This window comes from Calonectris borealis, chromosome 26, assembly GCF_964195595.1.
Source record: "Calonectris borealis chromosome 26, bCalBor7.hap1.2, whole genome shotgun sequence".
Classification (NCBI taxonomy): domain Eukaryota; kingdom Metazoa; phylum Chordata; class Aves; order Procellariiformes; family Procellariidae; genus Calonectris; species Calonectris borealis.
In genome coordinates, this window is record NC_134337.1 from 711,153 (window position 1) to 733,793 (window position 22,641).

Here is a 22,641-nt window from a genome sequence, read left to right on the forward strand (position 1 = left end):
CAAATAAGGAATGACCCCTCTGCGTTAATGCAGCTTTCAGTGCGTGGGGCACCGTTACCCTTAGGGTGCCCTAGGACTATGGTTTTGCTTTCTCAATCATCACAGCTGCTGCTGCAAGAGCCCTAGTGCATGAAATGATGCCTTGAATTACGAGGTCTCGTTCTGCTGAGCAATATGCTATGGCTTGCAGACGTTTGGCTGTTTTCTGGGCCAACACACCACTGGCTATTCCCTTCTGTTCATGTAAATATAATACAAAAGGTTTGTTGTAGTCTGGCAGGGCTAACGAGGGAGCTTCCATGACTGCTTGTTTTAAATCTTTAAATGCTTTTTGGGTTTCCAGAGTCCATGCAATTCGGTCTGGCTCTTCATCTTTTGTAAATGTTGTTAGGGGTTTTGCTTTTTCCCCAAACCCAGGTATCCAATAGCTATTAAATTCATCTGCACTTAGAAATGCTCTGGTCTGTTTGTTTGAGGCAAAGGTATCTCTTGTATTGCCTGTATTCGTTCTGATGATATTATCCTTTCCCCAGGCCGAATTATCATCCCTAACTTGTCGCTGGCACAGCTGCATTTTGGCAAGGGAGACTGTATGACCCTTTTCTGCTAAAGCAAATGACAATGTCTTAGTGTCTTGTAAGCAGATATTACAGTCTTTGCTTGCAATTAACAAATCATCTATGTATTGTACTAGTACAGTATCATTTGACAGCGTTACTGCCTTTAAGACCTGTTTCAATATTCCCGAAAAGAGTGTGGGAGAACCAGCAAATTCCTGCAGCAATCTTGTCCAGGTATATTGTTGTCCTTTCCAGTTGAAGGCAAAAAGGAGTTGTGGTTCTTCATGAACAGGTATACTGAAAAATGCAGCTGTAAAGCAAGTAGCATCAGAAGGTCATCTAACTAAAATTTCATTTTTTAATAGGTCATTAATTACAGGTTTAATTCCTTGTTCAGCTTCTCGAGAGAGCGGGTCTTGTTTTATTGATAGCCAGTCATAATGTTTTAATGAAATTTTTACAGGTGTAGCTGATTTTAATAGTCCAGCCCCATTTCCAGACGTAGCCCATACTCACAGACATCTTTCAGTTCTTGGGGTATGACTTGGAACTCCTCAGGCATCATTACCTGATCAATTGCTTCTGGCAGTTCCAACGCTATGCCCTTGTTTTTAAACTGAACTCCTGCCTGTAATTTTTCCAGTAAATCCCTTCCCAATTAATTAATTGGACTGCCTTCCATTATCACAAACTGATGGTATAATAAATGTGGACCAACTTCTACTAAAGGGATTGTTATCCCCAATGTCACTGGGTGCCCCTCGGTTCTCTGCACTTGTACTTTCTCTTGACCTAATTCACCTGAGCATTGATTTAGCACAGGGTAGGTGGCACCCATGTCTATCAGAAATTCTAAAGTGTGATTAATGATTTTTATCACGACTCGAGCATGATCTCCTACCGCTGGCTCGCATGCCGCAAGGGTTACAGACTCTCCCACCTCCTGTCATTGTCGAGAGTCATACTGAGGGAATTCTGGCAGTTCCTCAATGTTTTCTCTACTTGGCAGCTTCCAAACTCTGGTCATTCATGGTCGAAATGGATAATCTCTCTTCCAGTGGCCTGGTTTCTTACAGCATGCACGACAACTTGGGTCCACTTGCCCTCTTCTCATTGCTTCTGCTGTTCCCGCACCCCTTCTCATATTCATCCATCTTTTTCTCGTCACCAGGGTTCCTCCCATCGCTACTGCCAACATACTCGCTTCCTCTCGCTTTCTTCTTTCCATTTCTTTCTTTTCTTTTTATGACCTACCGTCATATACATACGCTGCCAGAGACAATATCTTTTGTGGATTTTCCCTCTGCCATCCTGGAGCATGCTTCACAAAGTATTCATGAATGTCTGGGGCTGCCTGTTGAACAAATACACTCACCGTCAATTTGTCATTAATCTTCAGTCATTCCTCCATATCACAGCAATGCTTGCCGCAAGCGACTCCAAAAGTCGCTCGGGTGTTCATCTGATCTTTGCCTCCCTTCCTGAACTCTTTCCCAGTTAACACCAGTTTGTCCTGCAGCCTTTATTGCCAGGACCAGATTATGGCAAGCTGTTTCACAGGCAGCTCGGTCATTTGCATTGTTATAATCCCAGTTAGGGTCCACACTTGGCCAAGGCTGCTTGTTTCCATCACAACTTGCTAATTCTCTATCTTTTTCCAATATCCGATCTCTACCTCCCAACCAAAACATTTGCTGCAACAGCACTTGAACATCCCCCCAAGAGGGGTGATGTCCCTCTGTTATTGTAGAGAAGAGTTGGGCAGCCTGTTGCGAATGAGTAGTGGAGGCTTAACGAATCACCGTCAAAGGTATTAGCAGAAAAAGATTTTAACAGAAATTTATAAAAGTGCGACTTAACAGAATTCGATGGCAAGGTTCACTCTATCACTTATTAAGCATACAAAGGAAAATCATGTTGAGTTGAGTTGGAATGATTTATGCAGAGACTGAGGACGAAAAGGGTAAGGGAGACCCTCCCGTTGAGTCACGAGGTTCAGAGTAGACCCCCTTGCTTTCTAAACTCCTTCTCAGAGAGGAATCTGGGTGCGGCTGGATCTACCCTAGTCTCCGACTTGGTCAATGGTTTATGTCTAAGGGATTAGATGTGTCTAGCAGCAATCTAAAATACATTCCTAGTTTTAAGCTGGATCACAAGATTTTAGCAGCACTTGATCAGTGATTAATTTAACATTTACAAAGTGAGTTAATAGAATTTACTACAATCACTACAGTGACTTAATTAAGATTATTCTTACTATTGGTTATCTAAATCAATTCACACACACACTCACATAAGGGCCCAAAGATAAAGGTACCTGTTAAAAATTCCCCTCAAATCTTGTGAAATCCTCATGTTAAATGTCGTGGCATTTCTCAAGGGGCGAAGGGTCGAGCCCTGAGGAGTGTCTCAGCCGAGGAGTGTTTCAGCCCAGGTCCTAACGGTCTTCCGAAAATCAAAAACTCGAGAGTTTGTGAGCTCTGAGAGGCGTCCCACTCAGCGGGAGATTCTGGGTGCAGCCCGCTGTGGTCCAGGAGAGCTCAGAGGGTCTTGCTTGGGACCGTTGTTTATAGGTTTGCAAGATGATTGGCTTCAGTCATCCGTAAATTTCCATCCTGGCCACAATCCAGAACGATCCAGGATAGTAACAATGGTATTGTTCCACAGTAAGAATGGTATCGTTCCACTTGAGCTACGATCCAGGTAGGGAATGTTTCAGGGCTGTCAGGGATGATGAATTATTCCTGCTCTCGTTCCCTACCTTGGTCAGGCAACAGGAGTTCCTGGTACGGTCAGTGCCGCTCCCCACCTTAGCCATGCAAGAGTGCCTGGTCGGTCAAGGGATGCTTAACTGCCCAACTCATTACACAAAGGCTGAGGTCTGATGGGGGTTCCTGAGGTTGTAGAGTGGTGCAGGGGAGGGGGGGAAATGCACCACCACGCGACCTTTTCTGGGTCCTCTTGCACCCAGGGCATCCGTTGTGCCCATTGAGTCAAATCTCCTGGAGCCATGGCTGATAAACATAGGCATGTAATGTTGGAGGGGGTGGTTGCTGTCCTGCTGCCAAGGCATGCCTTCAGCCGGACTAGCCTCGCTGTCCCAAGGACAGGAGCTTGCAAAGCAGGAGCGTGATTTTCAGGAGGAAGCGGCGGGTACAGCACAGGGGTCTGAGGAGCAGCAGGAGCAGGCGCAGGGTGAAGCAGAGCAAGAGTTCAGAGTCGAGTCTCCCAGCCTTTGTTGCGCTACCATCTGCCTTACCTTAGCCAAATCCCCGTATCCCCTTGGTCGTTTAAAATCCCAGTTATCCCAGACAAACCAGTAGTTCATTTGCTAAGGTTTCTGATCCTCCAAGCATTGATGCAGGAAGGCCAGCTCATATCAAATGAACTTTCCAGGGGCCACTGCTCGGGGGGCATCTCCTCCCGAGTTTCAGCTGGCCCCTCAACCTGACAGAGAACTACAGCTCGAGCTTTCGAGCTTTACTGAGTCCTGAAGTACCATCCATTTTCTTCCAGTTTTGCAGAATTTCTTACCTACTGACCCCCCAATGACTTACGTTGCCCCCAGTTTCAGTACCTTGCCGGTGAACGCAGACCCCGCAAGGACGATCGGGTGAACTTACCCAGCGCCGGCTGTGTTGTGTGCGGTAGCGACACTCACCAGGTTGGAAACCCACAGAGTCCCACTGGGTCACCAAATTGTTAGCAAGAAGGACTTGCTTGCATTTTCTTCTTTTCTTCCGGATCGTGCGCGGGTACTGGAAAGAAGGCAGCAGAAGTACACGCTAGCTAAAACCCCTTTTATTGCCGGCATTAAGGTACCTCTTGGCTGGGAGCCCGAGAAGGATCCGTGTTACACTCTTGATTCTTTATACACAATTTTAAGACTACTCACGTCTTCATTTTTACCATTTACATAATCTATTGGCTTTGGCCATGACATCACCTGTTACCATTCACTTTTGAGTCTTTGTTCACACGAACCCCCTGTGCAAGCCTGCTTAATGCATATTTATTAGCAGAGTTTGCACTATTTTGTTGCAACTTTGCCACTTTCAGCCGGTTTGGTCTGGTTTCTTCTAAGAGCAGACCCTCTTGTACAGGAGAGGTCACTGCCGGTCAAGTTCTCTTGCGCAGGTCATGGAAGCCATCTTTACATCGGCGCTTTTTCTTATGTAAGAGCCTCCGTGGTCTGTCCAGCTCCCTTAGGCAAAGGCTCCTTGGCTGGCACCTCCCCTTGGGGAGAGGAACTGTCCCTCAAGTCCAACTCCTGCCTAGGGCTGCCTCTGCCTTCTACTGAGGCACCCAGAGTGACCCTTGGAGGAGCTGTACATGTCTGTGGTGGAGACATCTGTCCATGAGAGCTCCTCAGCAGAAGGTCCCCTTCTATCCCACGGTGATGTGGGAAGCTAAGTCACCAGAGGCAGGGCTTGCTTTAGTCTTGCGTGCAGATCTTGAGCTTAGACAGCTCTCCAACCTCGTCGTTCCAGTATCAACCCTCTCTCCACATCTGCCCTCTTGATGCAGCTAAGGATGTCATTCTCCAGCCTGAGGAGCCAAAAAGGGTGGACCGCAACTCTCCTCCCTCCTCTGCCAGGCCCAGCCTTGGAAAACAGCTGGTAGCATCAAGGAGCTCTATCGAAGGGTGGGAAGTTTAGGCAAGGAGCGTGGGGAGGCACGGCCCTAGTTCTGGCTGGGGTCTGAGATAGCATTCCCAGAAAAAGTCATGGACATTCCTCTTCCCTCCCTCCATCCCTGACTCGTCAGGCAGCCCCAGCTCCAGCTGTGCTCCTCTGGCTCCAGCTGTGCTCTGCCCCTCGCCTTTCACCTTGGGGTGCCACGGGTGGGGAAGCCCCCGTGCGCCCCAGAGCCTTCCTTCAGCCCTTGGATGAGCAAACTTCCCCTCTCACCCCTCCTTCCTTGCTGGAAAGCCCTCTGCTCCTTGGGGCTCAGGGTGACAGGGCCAGACCGTGGTGGGAAGGCAGGGAAATCTGTTGGCCGTTGGAGGGACACCGCAACTGAGGTGGGGTTTGTTCTGGCCTCTGGAGGGACTTCTGACTGAAGTTTTGAGAGCAGCAACAGGGGCAGCCACACGTGAGCCAGTCGCCCAGGGAGCCTCTTCTGCTCCCAGGGCAGGGAACATCCCACAGCCCAATCTCTGGGTCCCAGCACCCCAAGAGCCTGCCCCCGCTCAGCCCTCCATGCACAGGGAGCGCCTGGGGACCCCTCGCCTCCCATGGAGGTGGTGTGGCACAATGGGGCAGTGCAGCCTGGCCATGCCCTGGGGAAGCGCGGCCGCAGGATTGGGGCCGTGCTGCCCTGGGGCCCCTGGGGGCCCTGTGCCCCTGTGGGCTGGTCCTCACCTCCCGGCCAGTGTCACAGGCTTCCCTCCAGCCCCCCACCCGGCCCAGAGCTTGCTCCTCTCCTGGAGTGGGGCAGGAGGGGGCTGCTCGGGGGAAGCGAGGTGTCAGAGTTACGCTTGTGTTTGCTCAGAGGAGACTATGCTCTGTAAACAGCCTGTCTTCAGCAGCTGCTGTTGCTGCTGTTGTGGTTGCTGCTGTCAGGAGAGCTAATAAAACAGGCTAGCAGAGCTCAGCCCCTTCGATCTATTGCCTGCTGGAGCCTCCCCACTCCACAATTTCATCTGTTCTGGCCTGGCCTGACATGAGAAACCTCCCCTAAAGACATCCAGGAACTCCACCTTCAGGACTCTTCGTGGTCCTTTGCTTTCTTTCAGGAGATGCAGCTGAACGAACGCGCCTGGTCCGTGCAAACAGCAAGTCAGGGAGAAATAGGAGTTACGGGCAGGGCTGAGAAGGTCGGTGGGGTTGGGAGGAGGCTCAGACCATTTGAGGGCAGTGCAAAGCCCGACGTGCAGGGAGCCGGGGCTCACACGTGCCTGGGACCGACCCCCTGCAGCAGTGGGGCAGGACGGGGTCCCTCCGAGCCCCCCTCGTACAAACGCCTGCTGTGGAGCACATCCAGCTCAGCTGCTTGGCACACTCAGCTCCCAGGACTGCCGGAGCCCTCGGCACTGCAGGTGCCCGGGGAAACCCCTGGCCCCGGCACCTCAGCCCTTGCTGGTGCCCCTTCCACAGCAGGAGCCCCTCTCAGCGTGGTGTTCAACCCAGAAAGGGGCTCGACTCCCTCTTGCACCTCCATCCTCACCTCTATCAAGGAACATGACTGTGCAAGGCGGGAGCACGGGTTGTGTTTGAGCAAACTTTGCAGTCTTCAGTTTGGATCGCACATATGGTGGGGCCCCTGGGGCAGGGGACCAGAGGCTCACGTGCGCTCGCAGCGGGGCCGGCGTGCACAGCAGCCCGAGGGACAAAACCACATCTCTGCTGGTGGGCTCCCTGTGTGGAGCTGCCCCTGCCCCGTGCAGATGTACCCAGGCCCGCCGGGGCAGGGGAGCAGCACCAAGGGGCCTGCGTTAACGGGCAGGGGTCCGATGGGCCAGCCAGACCCCTCTGCTACACTCCATCCCCCTGCTCAGCCCCTGTGCCATTGCTGGCCCTTTAAGATCCCCCCCCGACATTCCCCACTCGTCCCCCAGTGCCCCCCTTCTGCCCCCCGCCCACACCCCTGTAAACTCCTGTGCCCCCCCGGGTTCCCCCCACCCAGTGCCCCCTGCTCCCCCCAGTGTCCCCCTTTTCCCCTGCTACCCCCGCACTGTGTCCCCGGGCAAGTGCCATGGGGGTTCCAGCGTGGTGGGACACCGGGGGCCAAAGCCGGCTGTGGTGGCACCGTCAGGGCTGCCCTGGGATGCTCCCTGCGCCAGCCCCAGCTGGTGCTGGAGGTGGTCATGCCATGGCGGGGGGGTGGCAAGGGGATCCCCATGGGCAGTGGGAGGCACGGCAAGGCCCCAGTGCAAGAGACAGCCCTTTTCCGCCCGTAAAAGACTGATAGTCTATTTACAGACCAGCAGGCAGCTGGAAGGAAATCCCGTTATCTCCGTTTTACAGACAGGGAACTTGGATATGGAGCGACACATGGACGGACATGTCCGAAGCCACCCAGAGAGCCTCTGCAGAGGTGGGAACTGAGCTGAGAACCCCCGAGCATCTGTCACAGCGCTAAAAACCATTTTCTCTCTGCAGTCCCTCTCTTCCAATGCACTGTGAAGTAACTGCTTTCCACTTAAGTTTGCTCGTCAGATCCTCTGCATAAAAATCAAAAGGATCTCACTTCAATTGCTCCACTCACTCTTTCTCTTAGGTCATTTCTGGGTACCTTTGAATCCTGTCCTGGTTCCGGCTGGGACAGAGTTAACTTTCGTCCCAGTAGCTTGGGGGTGTGCTGGCTTTTGGGTTTGGTGTGAGAGGGGCGTTGATGGCCCCTCGATGCTTTGGCTGTTGCTGGGCGGTGATTGCACCAGGGACTTTTCTTTTCGGCCTCCCATGCCCTGCCAAGTGCAGGGGAAGCTGGGGGCAGGGGGACCATAGCCAGGACAGTTGACCCAGATGGCCAATGGGGTATTCTATACCATGTGATGTCATGCTCAGTATAAGAACCAGGGGTGGCTGCATTGTGCATTGCCTGCTTTGTATATTCTGCTATTGTTGTTGTTGTCATTGTTATTATTACTGTTGTATTTCATTTTATTTCAATTATTAAACTGTTTTTATCTCAACCCGTGAGTTTTCCTACTTGTGCCCTCCCGATTCTCTCCCCAATCCCAGCAGAGGGGGGCGGTGAGCGAGCAGCTGCGTGCTGTTTAGTTGCTGGCTGGGGTTAAACTACGACAAAACCTCTACAGTTCTTGCTAGCCACACTAAAGTAGACATGCACCTAAAGCAGGTTCCAGATCCAGGCTCGGCTTCTGCAGGAGACAGATTTGCAGTCCGTTTTCAGCGTATGAACACCTTAAATAAAACACAGCCAAATCCCTTCTCCCTGTATTTGTTCCTCGAACTGCTGTTCCCTTGCTCATCATGCCATCTGCTATGACCCAGCACCGCAGCAACCCTCCCGGAGGCCACTGAAATCAGTACGTTGAGGAGTGCTCTGTACATACCAGGAGATGTTTAGCATCGCACAGTCCCAGATCTGGAACTTTTGCAGTTCTAGTGCCTTCTGCTCTACAAGCTTATCAGTCATTTTCCCACGCTGGAGTTCCCTCTCCACCCTCCTCCAGCAGCACTCAGAGCTCAGTCCAGATTGCTCTTTTATTCCTGGTGGTGACTCGTGTCTTTCTACACTTGACCTCTCCCTCTCGGTTCAGTCTACCGTATCTGATTGCCTCCCTGGTATCCTGTCCTGGATGTCCTGTGGCCACTCACACTTCACAGGATGAAACGACACGCTTTATTCTTCCCTCACATACAGTTTGACTGCTGCTTCTTCATCTCCAACACCATTTCCATTATTCTGTCACCCAAACTCTCAGTATTGGTGCTTTTATACACACACCACCCCCCCACATCCTCCCCCCCACCCCCGTTTTCTACTTACCAAATAATTTAGCATTAAACACATCCATTCCTTTCAGTCCAGTCTGAAAGCATCTAAAGCATCTCCCACTTCGACCTGCATTACTGTAACCTCCTGCTCCTCTGTGAGCTTCTCACTTCCTTTTTACCTCCTCAAAATGCTACATCCACATCAACTCCTTACTTCAGTGAGTCCATCTGCATGTCCAGATTCCTTCACCCACTTCTCTCCAAATTACACGACCTCCCTTCCAAGACATGATATGACTCAGCACTTGCCTCCACCTTTTCCTTAGGTTCCACAGCTGTCTCTTCTGCCATTCTCCTAGTCATGACGTTTGCTAGATTTGTTAGTGGTCTGTGCAGGAGTACAATGAGAACGCAGAGTAAGACGATGACTAGAATCCAGGACTCATAATTGGATTTGGAGGCTACTTCAGCATTAAATCAATGTACCCCACTGGCTTGCCTATGCTATAAGGAATGAGTCCTGCTCTTTGTGCCAAGAAATATAACAGTTGCTCGGGTCACAGGATGCGCACAGTACTAGTCCACTAGTGCGGCTTCAGGCCTGCAAGACCATGTATAAACTATACATAGGTTTGAATCGGAGGGTGGGGGTGTCCGCATTGCAAAATGATGTGCATTTCCGTTATAAAAAGTACTAAATGGTGCCCTTTCTTTAGGCTGTGCAACTGTCAGGACGCACAGATGTCTCGAGATCCCTACAGGCTTCTCTGGGCTGGGCACAGGTTTTTATGTGATACCCTTTATCTGTCCGGCTGATATTATGATCACATCATCATTTCAGTTCATTATATCATCCTTGCCCTCCAAACCGCAAAAGGTCTAGAACCGGTATAAAGCAAGGAAATACTGACATTTTTCAGTCCTGAAAAATGTATCAGAGTCAAGCCAGCACGCGTGCTCAGCCAGCGTAGCTGGGCCTACATTTTTTGTACTTTCTGAAAGAAGCTCATAGCTGCGCATGCTGGTAGTAAAGAAAGGATTAAGGCTGTACCAGTGTTACATTCTTTTTAAATTATGACCATAAAAGTGACCACCCATCAGAAATCCTACCCCGCAGAACGAGGGGGTGAAAACGGACCGATGAGATGCTCTGGAAGCCTGCGGGCTGGAAGCCTCTCTGCTCTATTCTTTGCCTCTCTAGGGTTGCCAGATTATCTCCTGTCAAGAGGCATACCTGCCCCTCAGAGTATCTAACGGTTTGAAGCTGAACAATCAAACATAAAAAAGGAAGCCTTCAATATACACCTATTAGTCTGTTAAGAGGTACGTGTAACTGGAGTTATACATTCATAAGCGTCCATGCATATGTGCGTGGTGCATACATATGTGCATTAAAGGAGAGGAGAGCAATGTTTTCTTACTGTGCTAAGATTTAAAGTACAAGGTTGCAAAAAAACCCAGCAAAAGATGTTGATGCAATTGAGTTTCAGGTCAATTCAATGAATTCAGGAAAGCATATTTTTAACACATGGTTTCATTTGCTTTTAAGGATAAATAAACCATGCTAACAGTGCAAAGTACCTGCTGCTGCTGTGCACAGCCCTTCATTTTAATATCTGTGGGGCTTGCTGTCACCAGCAGCTCATAGAGGAAAGAAAACACTCAACATTTTGCATAGCATTCATCAGATTCTTCCCTCTGCTGTAGTGGCATAAGCAGTAAGAGTGCTTAACGCACTGTGGGTATCCAGGCTCCTCAGGCTACCTTCCCCCTTTCCACTGGAAGCAATTCCATTCAGCTTTGGCTGCAGTTTAATCAAAGCAAATTATAATCACACTAGCAGGATGCTAATTCTGAAGAGACATGAGTAAAACCGTAGTTACTTCATTAAACTGCAGACCTGTGGTTGACAAAGGACCATCAGATCCCAAATAATATTTTGTTCTTTTGCCTAGAGCAAACAAAGCCAGCTTTGGTTAATTAAAATCAGCAGCAGCAGCAGCAGCGACAAAAACTGAAAACTGAAGTGCCAATGACGACTGAGAACCCTCAGCTCAGAAAATGATAACAATTTCATATTCACATTTATCACAGAAAAAAGCCTTTCCCCGACCTTCAAAAAATGAGATTTCTCTACTACATCAGTTAATAGGGAGTCCGAAGTAGAGTGCCTTCAATCCTACGTAACACGTAAAACCACACAGCAAAACGCAGTAATACAACATCGAAAAGAACGCGGGGTAACGTCTGTGAGGCTGGTTTTTGCCCAAATGCTTTTATGTTCCTTTTAGCTCTCAGCAGAGCAGGCAGAAGCACTGTCTGAGCCTTGCTGCCCTCTGCGACCCTGCTCCTTAACCAATCCCGTTGGGTTTGGCTGGAGGATGCTCAGCATGTCAGCAAGGAGCCTCAGCCACAGGCACTAGGCACGTCCGGCGGCAAGGCAGATCTTGGTACAGTTTTGGCCACCTTGATGGCTGCACGCATCCCAGGAGCGCAGAGCCTCCCTTCGCTTTCCCCTCCCACCCACCAAGCTACTCCCTCCTCCCCCTCCTCTTCCATGCCCTCCCCCTGTTCTGGCAAGCCCCCCAACCCCGCGGGAGCCCCGCATCAGGCTGCAGCCCTCTGGGATGTCGGGCGCAGCCGCCGGCACTGCCAGCGCCGTGGTCCCCTGGCAGGACACGCTGCGATTCTCTAGCCCAGCGAACACGGCAACGTCACCTTTGCGCTCAGGCGGCATGTTCTGACGTAATTAATATTTGACGCAAAAAGGACAACCTGCCAGCAGGCTGACAGCGGGCTGCCCCACATCCCCACCCCAAGACTCTGCAGGCATCTTCGGCTCCGGGGGTGCAGGGCCCTTCTGCTTTGGGTGCCCCAGGAAAACCAACTCCCTTCCTGCAAAGCCCTCCCACTTCTCCTTCTTGCTTTTTCTGCGTGTTTTCTTCTTTTAAAAGACAGAGGAGGTGCTGTCCTGCCCTGCCCTGTGCGGGGCTCACAAGGACAGCCACTGACAGCGGCTGGCTCTGCCTGGACAGGGCTAAACTAGTTTAATTCCCTGTATTTTTCTTTAATAGTATCTTTAATTAATTTCATATCCTTTCTGTTTCCTCACACTCCTGTGTTCAAGAGCTGTCCCATGTAAAGCTCAGCTAATTTTCAGGAGAATGCTATCGAGAAATGAAAGGAGGTTCTGCAGCTACTGTGCAGTCCTGCAAACAGATACTCACAGCTATGTGTTAGCTTTCCGCACATTGTCGTGGTTTAACCTGGCAGGCAGCCAAATACCACCCAGCCGCTCGCTCACTCCCCTCGCCCCCCACAGTGGGACCGGGAGAGAATCGGAAGGGTAAGAGTGAGAAAAACTCGTGGGTTGAGGTAAAGACAGTTTAATAGAACAGAAAAGGGAAAATAATAATAATAATGATAGAATATACAAAATGAGTGATGCACAATGCAATTGCTCACCACCCGTGCTGACCGATAACCAAGTAGCAATCGGCACTTCCTGGATCACGCCTACCATTCATATACTGAGCATGACGTCACATGGTATGGAATACCCCATTGGCCAGCTGGGCTGGCTGTCCTGATTATGTTCCCTCCCATCTTGTGCACCTAGCTCAGTCAGTAGGCACGGGAGCTGTCCTTGGACTAGGAGGGCACTCAGCAACAACTGAAAACATCAGTGTGTTATCAACATTCTCCTCACACTAAACCCAAACCACAGCACTAGGAAGAAATTCAACCCTATCCCAGCCGAAACCAGGACAGTATCCACCCCTTATTCTATACCATTTACGTCATGCTTAGGTCTCACATTTTTCGATACATTTCAATTAACCACCACTATCTTTCTTTTTATGTATACATATATATATATGCACAAACAGATATCATTCCCTTAGTCTATGGGCCATCCCTCTAAAATGTCCATTGAGTTCATTTAGTCCACAACTTTGGGCTCCATCTGTCATAACAGTCTTTCAGGGCCAGAGAGATGGTGTGTGGTGTTGGGCTGTTGCATCCTGAAGCCAGTTCTCATTTCAGTATTGCTGCGCTCGCCCGGTTCTATCATCGTTGCACTTTGCTCAGTTTCATCGGAGTTAGTTCATTCTTCATTAATCTGGGTGATTTTTACTGCTATAGCATTGATAGCAACCATAGAAATAATGATGATATACAATATCATATAACAACTGACATAATAAAATTCAGTTCATTGGCTACTTTCACCCAAAATCAAATTCCCTTGAGGTACACACTGGACTTCCCCATCCTTTCGCATTACCCACCAAGTGCACCCAGGTCCTTGAGCAAAAGCAATTCCACTGATGGGTTTTCCCTTGCCAGAGGCAGGAGTAACCCAGACTGCCTTCCCCAGCATATTTCTTATGTGCACGACAGGGACTTTATCCCCCTCTACAGTATGTACGGGTTTGGATTGGGCAGGGCCAGCTCAATTAACAGATCCCCTAGTGTTGACTATCCAGGTGGCCTTTGCCAAACGTGTATCCCAACGCTTGAATGTCCCACCACCCATTGCCCTCAGTGGTGTATTGTTCGATTTTCCCAGAGGCTGGTGCATGGCAGGGGATGTGATAGACCCACTCAATGCCATGCTCTTTGGCCCAGGTGTCTATGAGGGTGTTTCGGAAATGAGTCCCGTTGTCTGACTCAATTCTTTCTGGGGTGCCATGTCGCCATAGGACTTGCTTTTCAAGGCCCAGGACGGTGTTCCGAGCGGTGGCATGGGGCACAGGATATGTTTCTAGCCATCCGGTGGTTGCTTCCACCATGGTGAGCACATAGCGCTTGCTGTGGCGGGTTTGTGGGAGTGTGATATAATCAATCTGCCAAACCTCCCCATATTTATATTTCAACCATCGTCCTCCATACCAAAGAGGCTTTACTCGCTTGGCTTGTTTGATTGCAGTGCACGTTTCACATTCATGGATAACCTGTGCAATAGCGTCCATGGTTAAGTCCACCCCTCGATCACGAGCCCATCTATATGTTGCATCGCTTCCTTGATGGCCTGAGGTGTCATGGGCCCACCAAGCTATAAATAATTCACCCTTCTGTTGCCAGTCCAGATCCACCTGAGCTACCTCGATCTTAGCAGCCTGGTCCACCTGCTGGTTGTTTTGGTGTTCTTCAGTGGCCCGACTCTTGGGTACGTGAGCACCTACGTGACGTACTTTTACAACCAGGTTCTCTACTCGGGCAGCAATATCTTGCCACAACGCGGCGGCCCAGATGGGTTTAACTCTGCGCTGCCAGTTGTTCTGCTTCCACTGCTGCAGCCACCGCCAGAGGGCATTTGCCACCATCCATGAGTCAGTATAAAGTATTTATAAAATGGCCATTTTTCGTGTTCAGTAATGTCCAAAGCCAGCTGGATGGCTTTCACCTCTGCAAACTGACTCGATTCACTTTCTCCTTCAGCAGTTTCTGCAACTTGGCGTATAGGACTCCACACAGCAGCTTTCCATCTCCGATGCTTTCCCACAAGACAACAGGACCCATCAGTCAACAGGGGATATTGCTTCTCGTTTTCTGGTAGTTTATTATACAGTGGGGCCTCTTCAGCACGTGTCACCTCCTCCTCTGGGGATATTCCAAAATCTTTGCCTTCTGGCCAGTTCGTGATCACCTCCAAGATTCCTGGGCGACTGGGGTTTCCTATCCGGGCCCGTTGTGTGATCAGTGCGACCCACTGACTCCACGTAGCATCGGTTGCATGATGTGTAGAGGGGACCCTCCCCTTGAACATCCAGCCCAGCACCGGCAGTCGGGGTGCCAGGAGGAGCTGTGCTTCAGTGCCAACCACTTCCGAAGCAGCTCGAACCCCTTCATATGCTGCCAACATCTCCTTCTCAGTTGGAGTGTAGCGGGCCTCGGATCCTCTGTATCCCCGACTCCAGAACCCTAAGGGTCGACCTCGAGTCTCCCCTGGTGCTTTCTGCCAGAGGCTCCAGGTAGGACCATTCTCCCCGGCTGCGGTGTAGAGCACATTCTTCACATCTTGTCCTGCCCGGACTGGCCCAAGGGCTACTGCATGAACTATCTCCCGTTTAATTTGTTCAAAGGCTTGTTGTTGCTCAGGGCCCCATTTGAAGTCGTTCTTCTTCCTGGTCACTTGATAGAGGGGGCTTACAATCAGGCTGTAATCTGGAATATGCATTCTCCAAAAGCCCACAACGCCTAAGAAAGCTTGTGTTTCCTTTTTGCTAGTTGGTGGGGACATGGCTGTTATTTTGTTGATCACATCCATAGGGGGCTGACGACGTCCATCTTGCCATTTTATTCCTAAAAATTGGATCTCCTGTGCAGGTCCCTTGACCTTACTTCGTTTTATTGCAAAGCCGGCCTTCAGAAGGATTTGAATTATTCTCTCCCCTTTCTCAAAAACTTCTTCTGCTGTGTTGCCCCAGACAATGATGTCATCAATGTATTGCAGGTGTTCTGGAGCCTCACCCTGTTCCAGTGCGGTGTGGATCAGTCCATGGCAAATGGTAGGGCTGTGTTTCCACTCCTGGGGCAGTCGGTTCCAGGTGTACTGGACGCCCCTCCAAGTGAAAGCAAACTGTGGCCTGCACTCTGCCGCCAAAGGGATTGAGAAGAATGCATTAGTGATGTCAGTTGTGGCGTACCACTTGGCTGCCTTTGACTCCCGTTCATATTGGAGTTCTAGCATGTCCGGCACGGCAGCTCTCAGTGGCGGCGTGACTTCGTTCAGGCCACGGTAGTCTACTGTTAGTCTCCACTCTCCATTGGACTTTCGCACTGGTCATATGGGACTGTTAAAGGGTGAGCGAGTCTTGCTGATCACTCCTTGGCTCTCCAGTCGACGAATCAGCTCATGGATGGGGATCAGGGAGTCTCGGTTGGTGCGATATTGCCACCAGTGCACTGTTGTGGTAGTGATTGGTAGCTGCTGTTCTTCAACCCTCAACAACCCCACAACAGAAGGGTCCTCCGAGAGACCAGGCAAGGTGGACAGCTGTTTAATTTCCTCCGTCTCCAGGGCAGCTATAACAAAAGCGCACCTGTACCCTTTTGGGTCCTTGAAATACCCTCTCCTGAGGTAGTCTATGCCAAGGATGCACGGAGCCTCTGGGCCAGTCACAATGGGGTGCTTCTGCCACTCATTCCCGGTCAGGCTCACTTCGGCCTCCAATACAGTTAACTCTTGGGATCCCCCTGTCACTCCAGAAATACAAATGGGTTCTGCCCCTTTATAATTTGATGGCATCAGGGTACACCGTGCACCGGTGTCTACGAGAGCCTTATACTCCTGTGGCTCTGATGTGCCAGGCCATCGAATCCACACAGTCCAGTAAACCCAGTTGTCCCTTTCCTCCACCTGGCTGGAGGCAGGGCCCCTCTAGTCCTGGTCATCATATTCGCTATCCATTTCTTGTAAGTATGAATCAGAAGTCCCTTTATTAAGGTCGGAAGTGGAATCAGCCCTTCTGCTCTGTCTGGGGAACTCACTGGAGACTGGAGCACCAGTTTTCCTGGAAGAACCCCCTTTTGTGGTTGTTTTTCCTTGCAACTCACGTACCCGTGCCTGGAGGGCTGAGGTAGGTTTTCCATCCCACTTCCTCATGTCCTCTCCGTGGTCACGCAGGTAAAACCACAGGGTGCCCCGGGGTGCGTACCCACGATATCTCCTCTCTTGAGCAGAGGGACGCTTGCTCCTAATGGCTGAGACACTGGTCCGTGCAGGTGGGGAGCAGGACATATCCTCTTTGAGTTGCTGGACCTCCTGAGACAGTTTCTCCACAGCAGAGACACAGGCCCGTAGGGAGGAAGAGAGACTTTCTTCATATTGCCGGAGTAGGCCAGCCAGTTCATCCACTGTTTGTTCCTCTCCAACTCTCCAGGTCATTGTTGCCAATGAGTTTGCATGTGACGCTGGTGCGCTCCGTACAAACTTCCGCCACATGGGTCGGGTGCACTTGACTTCATCTGGGTCTTTGGATAACTGCTCGTTGTTCAGGTCATCATAAATCACCTCCAGCGTGGCTAGATCCCTCAGGTACTGGATACCTCTCTCCATGGTGGTCCACTTGCCTGGGTGGCATATAACATCTTCCTTGAAGGGATACCTTTCCTTCACACCCAACAGGACTCTCCTCCAGAGGCTGAGGACTTGTGCCCCTAGTCCAATCGCTTTGTCAATGCCCCCTTCCCTAGCAAGGGATCCCAGCTGCTTGGCTTCCCTACCCTCTAATTCCAGGCTACTGGCCCCGTTATCCCAGCATCGGAGCAGCCAGGTGACGATGTGCTCCCCTGGACGACGGCTGAAGTCTTTTCGCATATCTCGCAGCTCACCCAGGGATAGGGATCGGGTGGTCACCATCTCATTTACGGGTTCTGCCTCCTCCTCCTCCTGTTCTCCTGATGGCCATGGTTCATTTTCATCCCTTACTAGACGGGCTGATTTTCTTGTGCATTTTCTTTTTTATATAGGGGCGACTGATACCGGCATGGGTTGGTTCTCTGTCGCAGGGGGCGGAGTAGCTGCCGTGCCTGCCCTGGGGGGTGGGATAGCCGCTGTGCTTGCCGTGGGGGTTGGGGTAGCCACAGGGCCTGTTGCTTTGTCATCAGTTGCAGAGACGTTTCCCTTCCCCTTGGGGGTTCTGAGTGGTGTTAAACAGGGCTCGGTAGGCGTGGGCACATTGGTAGTGTGCCTCGGTAGGCACATTGCAGTGATTTGTGTCTCCCTAAAACGGCCAGGGTGACAGAAGACTTTTTCCAAATATTCTACTAATTTTTCAGGATTCTGCACTTGTTCAGGGATGAAGTTCCAGATCACTGGTGGTACCCACCATCCTAGGCATTTGCCCATGCTATCCCACTCACCCTGCCACTCATAACTATCCAGCCTTGGGGCGGATCTCTGGATGACATTCTTAAATTGCTTACTAACCTTGGATAAAACCAAAACAATAATCCCAGGGAGCACCAATAGGTGTATCTTAACTACCCAGGGATGTTCAAGGTACTGACAAGTTATTTTAACGAAGGAGATGACATTATTGAGGAAAGTAGTGAGGGTGCCATTCTCTATTTCCACCATAAAAAATCTCTCAGAGGAGAAGGTATAATGGTCTCCATGAGGTGGTACCTGAAATACAGTAACGGCTTCATTACAAATCCGAAATACCAAATAACCCCCAATGCCAGCGTTTTAGTAACAAATCTCCCAGGCAAAACATCATTAATCACGGCAGAGCACAGCAGACTACAAAACCCAACTCCAATCTTTAACAGTAAAAACAAGAGCATAGTGCAGAACAAATTAATATATTAACAGATATAAATTTCTTAATATGCTCTAATTAATCTGTTGTTATCTCAACCCTTTCAAGCCCCACGTTGGGCGCCAAAAAGGACTGTTGTGGTTTAACCCCAGCCAGCAAATAAACTTCACGCAGCCACTTGCTCACCCCCTGCCTCCGGTGGGATGGGGGAGAGAATTGGGAGGGCACAAGCAGGAAAACTCCCGGGTTGAGATAAAAACAGTTTAATAATTGAAATAAAATGAAGTAGAACAGTAATAATAACAGTAATAATAATGAGAACAACAACAATAACAGAATATACAAAGCAGGCGATGCACAATGCAACTGCTCACTGACCTCCGACCGTGTGTCACGAACCCCCACCTGGTTTTTATACTGAGCATGATGTCACATGCTATAGAATACCCCATTGGCCAGCTGGGTTCATCACCCCAGCTGTGGCCCCCCCCCGCCCCGTGCAAGCACCACCCAGCAAGAACCAAAGCATCAATGGGCCAATAACTACTCTTGCAACTATATCCTGAAAGCTTGCTTGATTTCTATCTTTGTTCTGATCTATCCTATCGCTACTAACTTTTACTTTTGATAATAAAAGGTGTTTAGGACATACAGCATTTGACCTCGTTTGTGTCTTAATCTCGCTCTTGGGATCATATTGAAACCTCCCCTGACATTGGATTGGGACATTTAAATTGGCGTCATGGACAGGATCCCTTGAGACAAGAGTGCCGTATTGTTTTATGTGAGACCTCTCAGGAAAGCAAGGGGTGTGGGTCTGTGTTTGTAACTTACGTGCTGCCTTCCTGAGACGACCGCTTCCCTGCTTTATACAAGATGAGTGATACTAAACCTGCCCCTTTGGGGAGAGAAGTTTTGTTTGAGTTTTTAGAGAAACATAATGCACGACCCTCTGCCCGGGGTAGATTGGATTCAGGGAAATTGGTATAGTTTGCAGAGTGTGGTTGATCGAACAAGTGCTTCTGGAAGAGAAAAAGTGATTGTTCTCGGTGCCAGTTTAGCTGCTGTAGAGGCGAGGGAGCGCTGTCGTGTTAAGGAATCCCAAATTGTTGAATCCCTCCAAAACCTCGTTCGGTCCGTTCAGGGGCAAGTGGCGGAATTAAAAGAACAGCTTGAAGGAGAGAGAGACCAGGTGAAACATCTGCAGATTGCTCTTAAGGAGCAACTCCTTGCGGGCACTGCCCACAAGGAAATACCCCCAAGATCAGAAGCTGGTTATCCTTTTAACGACTTGCAGGCAGTGAGAGAAAAAGTAGAGAAATTAGAACCACTCTCACTGTGACCCTTGGTTAAGACCGAGTATATTTACCATGATGATCAGGATTAGTTCCCCCAAGTCACAACCAAGGAGGTCCCCTACACTGCCTCCGAGTTGGCGAAGTTAAAAAAGGCTTTTGGTCGAACCCCTAGGGAGTCGGAGACGGAGTATGTGTGGAGAGTATCGTTACCTGGGGGGGATCAGATTTTGTTAAGTGAAAAGGAGGTGGAGGGGTATTAGGGACTGGGAATATTTTTAACTACCGGGAATTACCACGCCCCTTGGTCTTTAACCCAGCAGGCAGCCAATTGAGTGGGGGGTTTGAACCCCTTGGAGAGGGGGGATCCCGTTGCAGTCACGGGGACTGTTGATCAGTTGGTGGAAAGTGTGCAGAAGGCAGCTTGCTTGCAGATGATGTATGATCGAAAATTGGAGCCTAGGCAGGAGTCCCCGATGATGATGCCGGTAGACCCTGAACGAATGACTCCCCTTATAAGGGGACTCCCCAGTTCCTTAAAGCTGATTGGTATACAATTACAGGGGAAAACACAGGCAAATTTCGCCTCAGGGCAAAAGACTTGCGGCTGCTTTAGAAGGACTTATGCCCGATTGGCACTGCCTGCCCCCGGATAGGAAGATGTGGACTTGGGGGAGGTAACCCAAGAATTGATCAATTACGGGCGCAAGTATGGCCCTGTTAACCTTCCAGCCACTAAAACAGACTCTAGAGGCCTGAGGCGAGCTGAAGTAAAAATGGTTCCATGCCCTGAGGGTGATGGAAAAACACCCCTTGCTAAACCACCCAGAGGGAGGGACATCTGAAATAAGTGCAATAGTCTGTGGTCAAAGGGATGGCAAAAGGGGATTCCATGTGACTTAATGGATGGATTGCCAACGGACAAATTAGAAAAGCTGGTGTCAGGATGGCCCAATAAGCTGGCAGATAAAGAGACGGGTTCTAAAAATACCACCCCGAATGCACCCTCTTTAATCGACTTATCAGAGACAAATGGCCCTCAAAATTCGTCAGGAAACTAGATTCTTCGCCCTCCGGTGAGCGGGGGGGGAGTGAAGGTTGGGTATGTGGAAAGAACAAATGGCTTGTTGAAGCGTTTTCTTAAATCACACAAGCCAGGATGGGCTGAACGGCTGTGGGATGCAGTGACTAATGCCAACAGTTGTTGGGGTATAAACGGATGCCCAAAAATTACTGCGTTCTGTCCAAAGGCCCCAACCATTATGCCAGCCTCATATGGCCCTGATCATCCTAAAAATCCACATTTTCTGGGCCAATCAGTTTTGGTTGAACTCCCCACTGTGGCAACCGTACCCCTGGTACTGGAAACTCCGATGAATAAGTATGCCTGGAAGGCAAAAGATGCTCGCAAGAAGGAACATAAGATTAACACGAGGTGGATTATTCCATCTTTCTAACGATAACCTGCCTCCGGTCCCTTAAAACGGACCGAGTTTGCTTTCTTTTCTTTTTCAGGTGGAGATTCCGAAGCCAGCCAGAAGCAATACATGAAGCTGCTGATTGCCTGTGTGGTTTTGTCAGTGATTTCTTTGTTAATATTCATAGGGTGTCTGATATGCCATCGTAAACGATGTTTTGGTCGACCATTATCACCGTCTTTAGTATCTGGGGAAGCTGCTGCTCCCTCCTTTCTGACCCGTCATGGCAAAATGAATTTATTGTTTTAGCTCAACAAGTAGCTGATACCTTTAATCTTACCAATTGTTGGGTATGTGGAGAATCATTTGGAATAGAAAGATGGCCATGGACCTCCGTCCCCCTTTCTCCTAAATGGTTAGTGAGTAATTACAGCGAGACCAAAAATGATTCCTATTGGAGCGAGGACACTTAGCCCTGCACGGTGCAATACTCGGCCTGAGGTGAATATTGTCTAAATCGAACACAGGAGGGTGATGTTTTTGTGGGAAATAGCAAATGTAATTGGACCTATACATATGGAAACCATTGCTTCATTGAGGACTGTAAGACAATACTTAACTACAATAATGAACCTTTTGTACCTCGTGAGCTGGGATAGGTCTGGGTAAATGAGACCGGGCACCGGAAAATATTTCCTTCCTATTGGTCTTCGATCAATCGTATGAAAATCATTACCGGTGCTGCTGAAAATTTTTCCTGGAGTAATGATACCGGTGCTTGGTTCTGTTCTATTTACAAAATACCTGGCAACAACATACCCCTACCATTAAACCATCCACGCAGAGCAGGTAATACCACATATTTCCAATTACTACGGACCCCCACCGGTCTGTTTGAAAACGGTACCTGGGCACTGAAAGGTCATTACTGGATCTGTGGACATCATGCGTACAAGCGATTGCCCCAAAATTGAACTGGAGTGTGTTATGTGGGGCTAATTCACCCCTTATTCTTTTTACTCCCGGAGAACGGAGGTGATGGCTTGGGTGTTAAGTTATATGATGATCTCAATCGATATTGGCGATCCACTGATACCTCTGTAACGGGTGGAAGTGGTCAAACCTGGGGTATAGATGAGTGGAACCTTCAACATATCATACAACATTATGGACCTGCCACCTGGAACCCCAACGAGTGGGTTAGTGGTGCTTGAGAACCTATCTATAATTTAAATTGTATTATTTGGTTGCAAGCCGTTCTAGAGATTATTACTAACAAGATGGCCCATGCCCTGGATCTATTAGCAGACCAGGCCACCCAAATGCGAACAGCAATATTCCAACATCGCATGGTTCTCGATTACCTGCTAGCCGAAGAAGGGGGGGCGTTTGTGGTAAACTTAATGACTCCAACTGTTGTTTAAAAATTGATGATAGCGGCAAAATTGTTAAAAGAATTACCACAGGAATACGAAAACTGGCCCACTTTCCCGTTCAAACCTGGAAGGGTTGGGAATTTGATCCCTTCTCCTGGCTCCCAGGTGGCCCATGGGTTAAGCAAGTTTTATTTTATTTGTTATGTAGTTTTGCCATGTTGTTGTTTTTACCATGTGTTATTCTGTGTTTTATACAGTTAATTCAACGTGTTGTAACCAATATGCATTTTGTGACTACTGTTTCACCTGACGATG

At 49.5% G+C, this 22,641-nt stretch overlaps 1 pseudogene; it reads left to right on the forward strand.

Annotated features, from left to right (window-relative positions):
• Nucleotides 1-19,113: 19,113 nt before the first annotated feature.
• Nucleotides 19,114-20,593, forward strand: LOC142093080 (uncharacterized; annotated as a pseudogene).
• Nucleotides 20,594-22,641: the final 2,048 nt, after the last annotated feature.